Source organism: Typopeltis vanoorti, chromosome 2, assembly GCF_054136105.1.
Source record: "Typopeltis vanoorti isolate ZY-2024b chromosome 2, IOZ_Tvanoo_1.0, whole genome shotgun sequence".
NCBI lineage: Eukaryota > Metazoa > Arthropoda > Arachnida > Uropygi > Thelyphonidae > Typopeltis > Typopeltis vanoorti.
The window spans coordinates 150,316,669-150,323,037 of record NC_143550.1 but is presented as its reverse complement, the minus strand read 5'-3'; positions in this window follow the sequence as shown (position 1 = coordinate 150,323,037).

Below are 6,369 nucleotides of genomic sequence, written 5' to 3'. Positions count from 1 at the left end.
AAGAGAAGAACTTTCTAACACGAAAAACTATTCTGATTTTATTCCGTATGACATATTTAAGTACGAATCTAAAATACAAGTGTTTGGAATTGTTTTCAATCCGGTACAGACCTTCAAGAAAGGTGGTAGTGTTAAACGACCTAATGGCATTCACGAATATCCACTCTCGCTTTTTTTTTTTCTGGGATTGAAATTTGCGACTTGTTAGTTGGAGAGCGGATACAAAGCGATTCGTCCAAACAAACTCACCGAAAACTCATTCAGCTTACGTATGCCGCAGTTTTTCTTCACGCTCTTAGTGCTTTATAAAGGGGATAGCCAGACTTTCTTACTAACATAGCATCACAGAGCAAATTGGCCTATGGGGTGAGGGATGAAGAAGTCCACTCTGCTACTTTTTTCCCCCACGCTGTCAAACCTACAGGAGATTTGAGGCTTTATCTTATGCTTGTTGCACAATATGTTTTCATTTTTAACCTACGGAAGGAGTTTTTTGTTGCTTTCAAAGAAACACATATTGTGAGAATAAGAATTTAAAACCCGCAAAAAGAAATAAAATATCAAACATAACCGGTGGATTATTCTCGTTATATAAATGTCCACAATTTTATTTCAGTGGTATTTCGGTTCTCTGCATTACTCCTCCTATCAGGGACATCTTCATGAGGATCCAATTATGAACAACACAAAAAAGGGAGAAAACCGCACGGAATGAAAATAAAAAAATACATTTAAAGCTTCATATTCGTACCAGCATTCTTCATTGACTTTTCAAACGGATTTGATTTCCGACTAGTATGTAGATGAACAGCCAACATTGCATTCCCTTAAGGTAGCGTTAAATGATCGCCCCGTTCATCTCTAACCATTCTGCTGTCTTTGTTGTGGAATAAATGGCTCTTTATCAACTCAGGGGATTTGCCTAAATCGTCTTTCAATATTTCTTCACATTTGATACCTCCCGTTGTAACGGTTGATTTATGTCACAGTAGAAACTATAAGTCGTGTTTCAATCGTTTTCGAGGATTGCCTTAGGTCGGATTGACCGAAGAGTTGCTTCCGTCTAAGATGCAAGGAACAATTATAATTGTTCCTTGCATCTTAGACGAATCTTCATTCGAAAAAGCACTGATAATTATCAGTGCTTTTTCGAATGAAGGCAAGTTGGTTAATGTCGTCTGGAGGGATTTTTTTTCCTCCGGAAACTCGTAATGTTTATCCCACAATCAGGTAAACGGACTAGCAAAATACATGTTTATAGGCGTAGGATTAACCACTTAAACCATATAATAATGGTTACGAAATCTAAGAATACTTGGAGGTCAAAGGCACTTAAGGGCCTGTTACAATCATTAAGGATAATGATGATGATGATGAAAATCAACTATTGTTGAATTTCATCAAAAACGTATCGTTTTAAGTTTAGTTGTGAGATTCAAGGAAGTGTCAAGGCAATTACCGAGGCAACTCATTTACAGAGTAAACGCTGATGGCATATGGCGACCCGTAAAGTGACAAAGTCTCTGTTTTACTAGAGAAATGAAGTTTTATTTAATAATAAGAAACGTTATTGTGAATTGAACATTAATGTTTTAATGTGGAATAATTATTTGCCCTCACGATTTTTTTTTTTTTAATTTTTAGGTTCCGATTCTGCACTTCCGATAACACCAGGCAGATCAGCCGATCAGCAGAAGTTGCAAAAGAGTTTTCGCTGTGAAATTTGTTTTCGAATATACTCAAGGAAGGATGGACTCAGACAGCACTTGCAGTTGCATGTGAAGAAAGATCTTTTCCGTTGCAAACTTTGCCACAAAGATTTATCGGCTGCTTGTCGCCTTAAACTTCACATGGAAACCCACAAGGATGTGCGGAAAATGTTTCGCTGCAACACATGTTCCAATGAATATTTGTCCAAACAAAATCTTGTATACCACCAAAGAACATCATCTCACTGTTAGTTGATGAAAGTAATGAACACGTTACTAATGTTAAGGCCAAGATTTGTTTGAATTTGTTTGACATTTGTTTAAATTACTTTACCTGATAACCTTAATTATTTTACCGAATTACTTAATAACCTTCAATACATAGTAATTTTCAGTTATATAATTTAAAGGACGCATTTCATTATATGTTTACTTGCATGTTGGTTTAACTGCATTTTCAAGCTGAAATAATCTAGAAAGGAAGTGATTGGTGGGAATCACAGATCATTTAGTTTGAGTTCCCTTGTTTGTTTTTCCACATTTAAGTATCAAATTTCGCTTCAGTTTATGCTACACAAATAGAAGCGATTGCACGGTACTTGATTACTTTTTACTGTGCAAATTTTAGCATGGCTATAAAATGTTAAAAGTGATTTTTTCCATGTGCCCTTGATGTAGAATTATTTTTGCAATTTTGGGAACAATAAAATAAATCGTGAAATAAATATTTCTTTCACCTTTAAATGGTTCTTATTTTACTCCTTTCACGAAGAATAATACTGCGAAACATAATGACGTGTTTTCTCATATGTTTCATAGAAATGACTCTAAATGACTATTGAGTGTTTGATTTTTTCAATTTTCAGTTTTATTGGATTTAATAAAATATACAGCGCTGTGTGTTTATATTGTTATTATGTGATTAAAAAAAAAAAAAGATGATTGTATTTAAAATGGCTTTCACGAAAATGAGAATGACATGCTTTTCTGGTGGATTTATAATTTTTAACGAAGAACATGAAGAAAGCTGAATTAAACAACTGCAGTTTATGGGATGTAATCTTTCTTCTATTTTTTCAAACTAGAACCTTATCGAGTATGCTTTCCAGGTGATTCTACTGCGCCATCTATGGGAGAGTGGAAATGATGAAATCAAGGGGGAGGGAAGGAATATCAAGTCGCTGGGTGGAAAGTACTTTTCTATACGAAAACTAACAGCTCAAACAGTACAGTGGGTGACCAAATTATTAGAACCACACTGCGAAAAAGGTATTTTGTGAGTTTCGAGTAGAAATAAAGCCACATTGTCAATGTTTTTACATCAAATTGTTTTCATTAAAATTAGCCCTCTAATGATACATTTGAAAAAGTAAAGTATGCTTATATAATTAAAGAAAAATGTATGTAGAAATAATTATGAGGTTAATATTTGATAACGCCGCCTTTTGCTGCAATTACTGCTTCGATTCTTTGGGGCATATTTTCTATGCATTTGGCGCAGTTTAATTTTATCGATTCATTCCTGTGTCACACATCAATCAAACGCTCTATTAATTGGCGTTTGTTGGTCACAAGTTCCTGGAAATTTTCCGCTTCATCATTTCTCAAAGGTTCTCGATGGGGATGAGATCCGATGAATTTCCAGTCCAGTCAAGAACCTTGACTTTTTTATCATTCAGGAAATTTGTTACTTTTTTTGCCTTATGGCAATGAGCAGAATCATGCATAAATATGAAATCGTTATTCGGGAACCACTCCTGTACCTGGGGTAGCATCTTGTTCTCCAGTACCTTGGTGTATTGATCCTGCTTCATTGTTCAAGCCCAAGTCCTTGAGGCGTTGACGAGCTGTCATTGAAGATCTTAATGCCACCATCCTGAATCATTTTTGTAAGAACCCTCCTAGGTGCCTTCTTGTTTTCCACGCAAATATCTCTAATTTGTCTTTCGTCCCGTGCGGTGGCAATTTTTTTTCGGTCACATTTCTTCAAACGCTTCAGTGCCAATTCAATATTTGCATCTTTTTTTTATTATTATTCGGCCCACTGATGCTCGTGGAACATTAGCAATTGATGCTATCTTCCTTTAAGAATGTTTAGTATTCATTAAGAGCGTTTTTATTTCTGAAATTTTCATTGGAGAAAGATCTTTGGCCTTGCTTATAGTAAAAATACAATCTGGCAAGAAAAGAATAAAAAAATCATAAAATAACACATAAAATAAGATTACCAAAACAAGCCTTAAGTATATATAAGTCATTAGGAAAAAGAAAACCAGGACGTCCTCTCAAACGATTCAACGATGACTTCTAAGGCCGGAACCAAACCATTCAACCATGACTGGCCGGAACAGGTCATGCTAGGCCTAAATTCTTGATACGCATGATGATGACAAAATAATACATACAACACTTATAAACCATATACAAATCTTGATATAAACTACTTACCGTCAAAATATTATAAGAACACTCGAAAAGTAATTAAAACGCTTCAATAACCTCAATAACTTATAAATAAACGCAACTGAACAAGATGGCTGTCAAGCGGGGGCTGAGAATCTAAACACAAAATTGCGTCCATATGGCAGGTTATGAAACCAACAGGACAGTATTGCCAACTCTATTTTTAAAATCAGTAAACATAATTATTTAATAAAAAAATTATAAAGAACTCCGTGTAGCCAGGTTTTTGTTTATTATAACTGGTTGAAGTGTAAAATTGTTACTGTAATTTATGGAGGTGACTCTAATAATATGATCACCCACTGTAGGTCAGACAATTTCTATCATCAGTTTTGAAAGAATACAAGATTTCACAATTGACTGTTCACTATGCAGGAATAAATAGTGGAAAATCATCCCGTAACTATGAGGAGGTTTCAAAGATAAATGATAATCCTGTACTCGCTCGTGAGATCGATATTTTGCTTGTTTGTTTTTTAATCACGAAGGTAAGGAATTCTATTGAAACAAACAATATCTTGAAGCACCTAATGGTCTCTGTTAGCTAATTAACATAAAACAAATCACTTGGCGTATCAAACAATATTCTCTTAGGTTGTTATAAAAATGGGTGAGGTTTTGTACATAAAGGTGCATTTAAATACATATAAATTCTTTTTCAATTTTTTCTTTGTTGGTGGACCAATTTCTGCTGAATAATTAATTTTTCATCTGAATAATTAATTTTTGATGTGCCAGAACCACAGGTGGCATACATTTTCATGTGATGTTTTAAAAAATCATCAAATTCACTTAAATAATGTAAACACGATAAATAATTTCCGCAAGAATCAGAAAAAATATCATTTGTATTTCCTTGAAATGCCAGTCCTAGTTTACTCAGCAATTTAACGGCAGCTATTATATTCTTTTTAAATCAATAATTTTCGTCAGATTGTATTTGTTTGATCAATTCAGAATCAATTCCACTATTTACAGAACTTGATTTTCTTTTGCGATATGTGCACATCGCTCGTATATGCTCGGTAGAATGCTTGTGATCACATAAGGTTCGTGTTATATTTCCCCAGTCATTAAACCCCTTCATTAAGCTATTATTTGATTTAGAAAACAATTTACAAACAAAGCAGTAAATTGCTTTGCTGGTTTCTGAAAAAAATTAGCCACCCTCGTTTCTCCTTTGTTCCATTCGCCTTTTTACCGTAAAAATATGATTCATTTACATTTCTGACATATATATTCTATTGCGTTCTGTGTATTCTTTTTTTTAAATTTTCGATTTTACCAACATTCTGAGGCATATTTATTAAAATATGCTCGATAAACTGTTCATTAATAGTAATATAACACAGTATACTGCTTTACCAATACTAGCCAAATAACGGTAACTAAACTATCAGTTTAATTACAGTTATTTGGAATTTCCTTTACTGTTCTACGATATTTGACCGTTTTTGGTGCACAATTTATTTATTGTGTCTCTTCCCAAAAATAAAAACAAATTTCACATGTATACAATAAATATTAATATTAAAAAAATCTTGGTAATATTAAACCAGCAACGTTGTAAGTCATTTTATATAAATAAATGACTAATTTACATCGATGAATTATAAATAATTATGCAACTTCTGCGATACTTTATATTTAATATTAAATTTTCTAAACAGTTTAAAATATTTGAATGTAATTCTAAATATATATATTATTTACACTTTATAACACAATATATTTAATGTCTGAAATAGTGTGTTCTATGGTCGATTTTTTTGAGTTTACGGGATGAAAACCCAGTTTCCGGGAGAGAAAAAACCTGCTTGCCATGCCAGAGATTCAGTTCTAACTTTATTGTACAATTATTAAGATTTATTCAATTCCAGCTTTGATTTTTTTAAGTTGCAGTAATAAGCATAATAATTCCAGCTTTAGTTAAAACGTAGAGGAAATAAATAGTAACGATAACTTGTTATGCTCGCTAACATCCACTTTTTTACTCGACATTTTACCCTAAAATAACTAGAATCTTGATGCACAAAAAATGAACTGAAAAATCAATTTAATTTATAAATAATAATAAACTTCAAAATCAAATGCTCTATTTGTGTGATATAGAAACTGCTCTTACCCACTAATTAATACAAATAGCAGCAGCAGCAGGACACAAAAAAAGCCTCGATTGTCTCAGGAACGTGTTTCA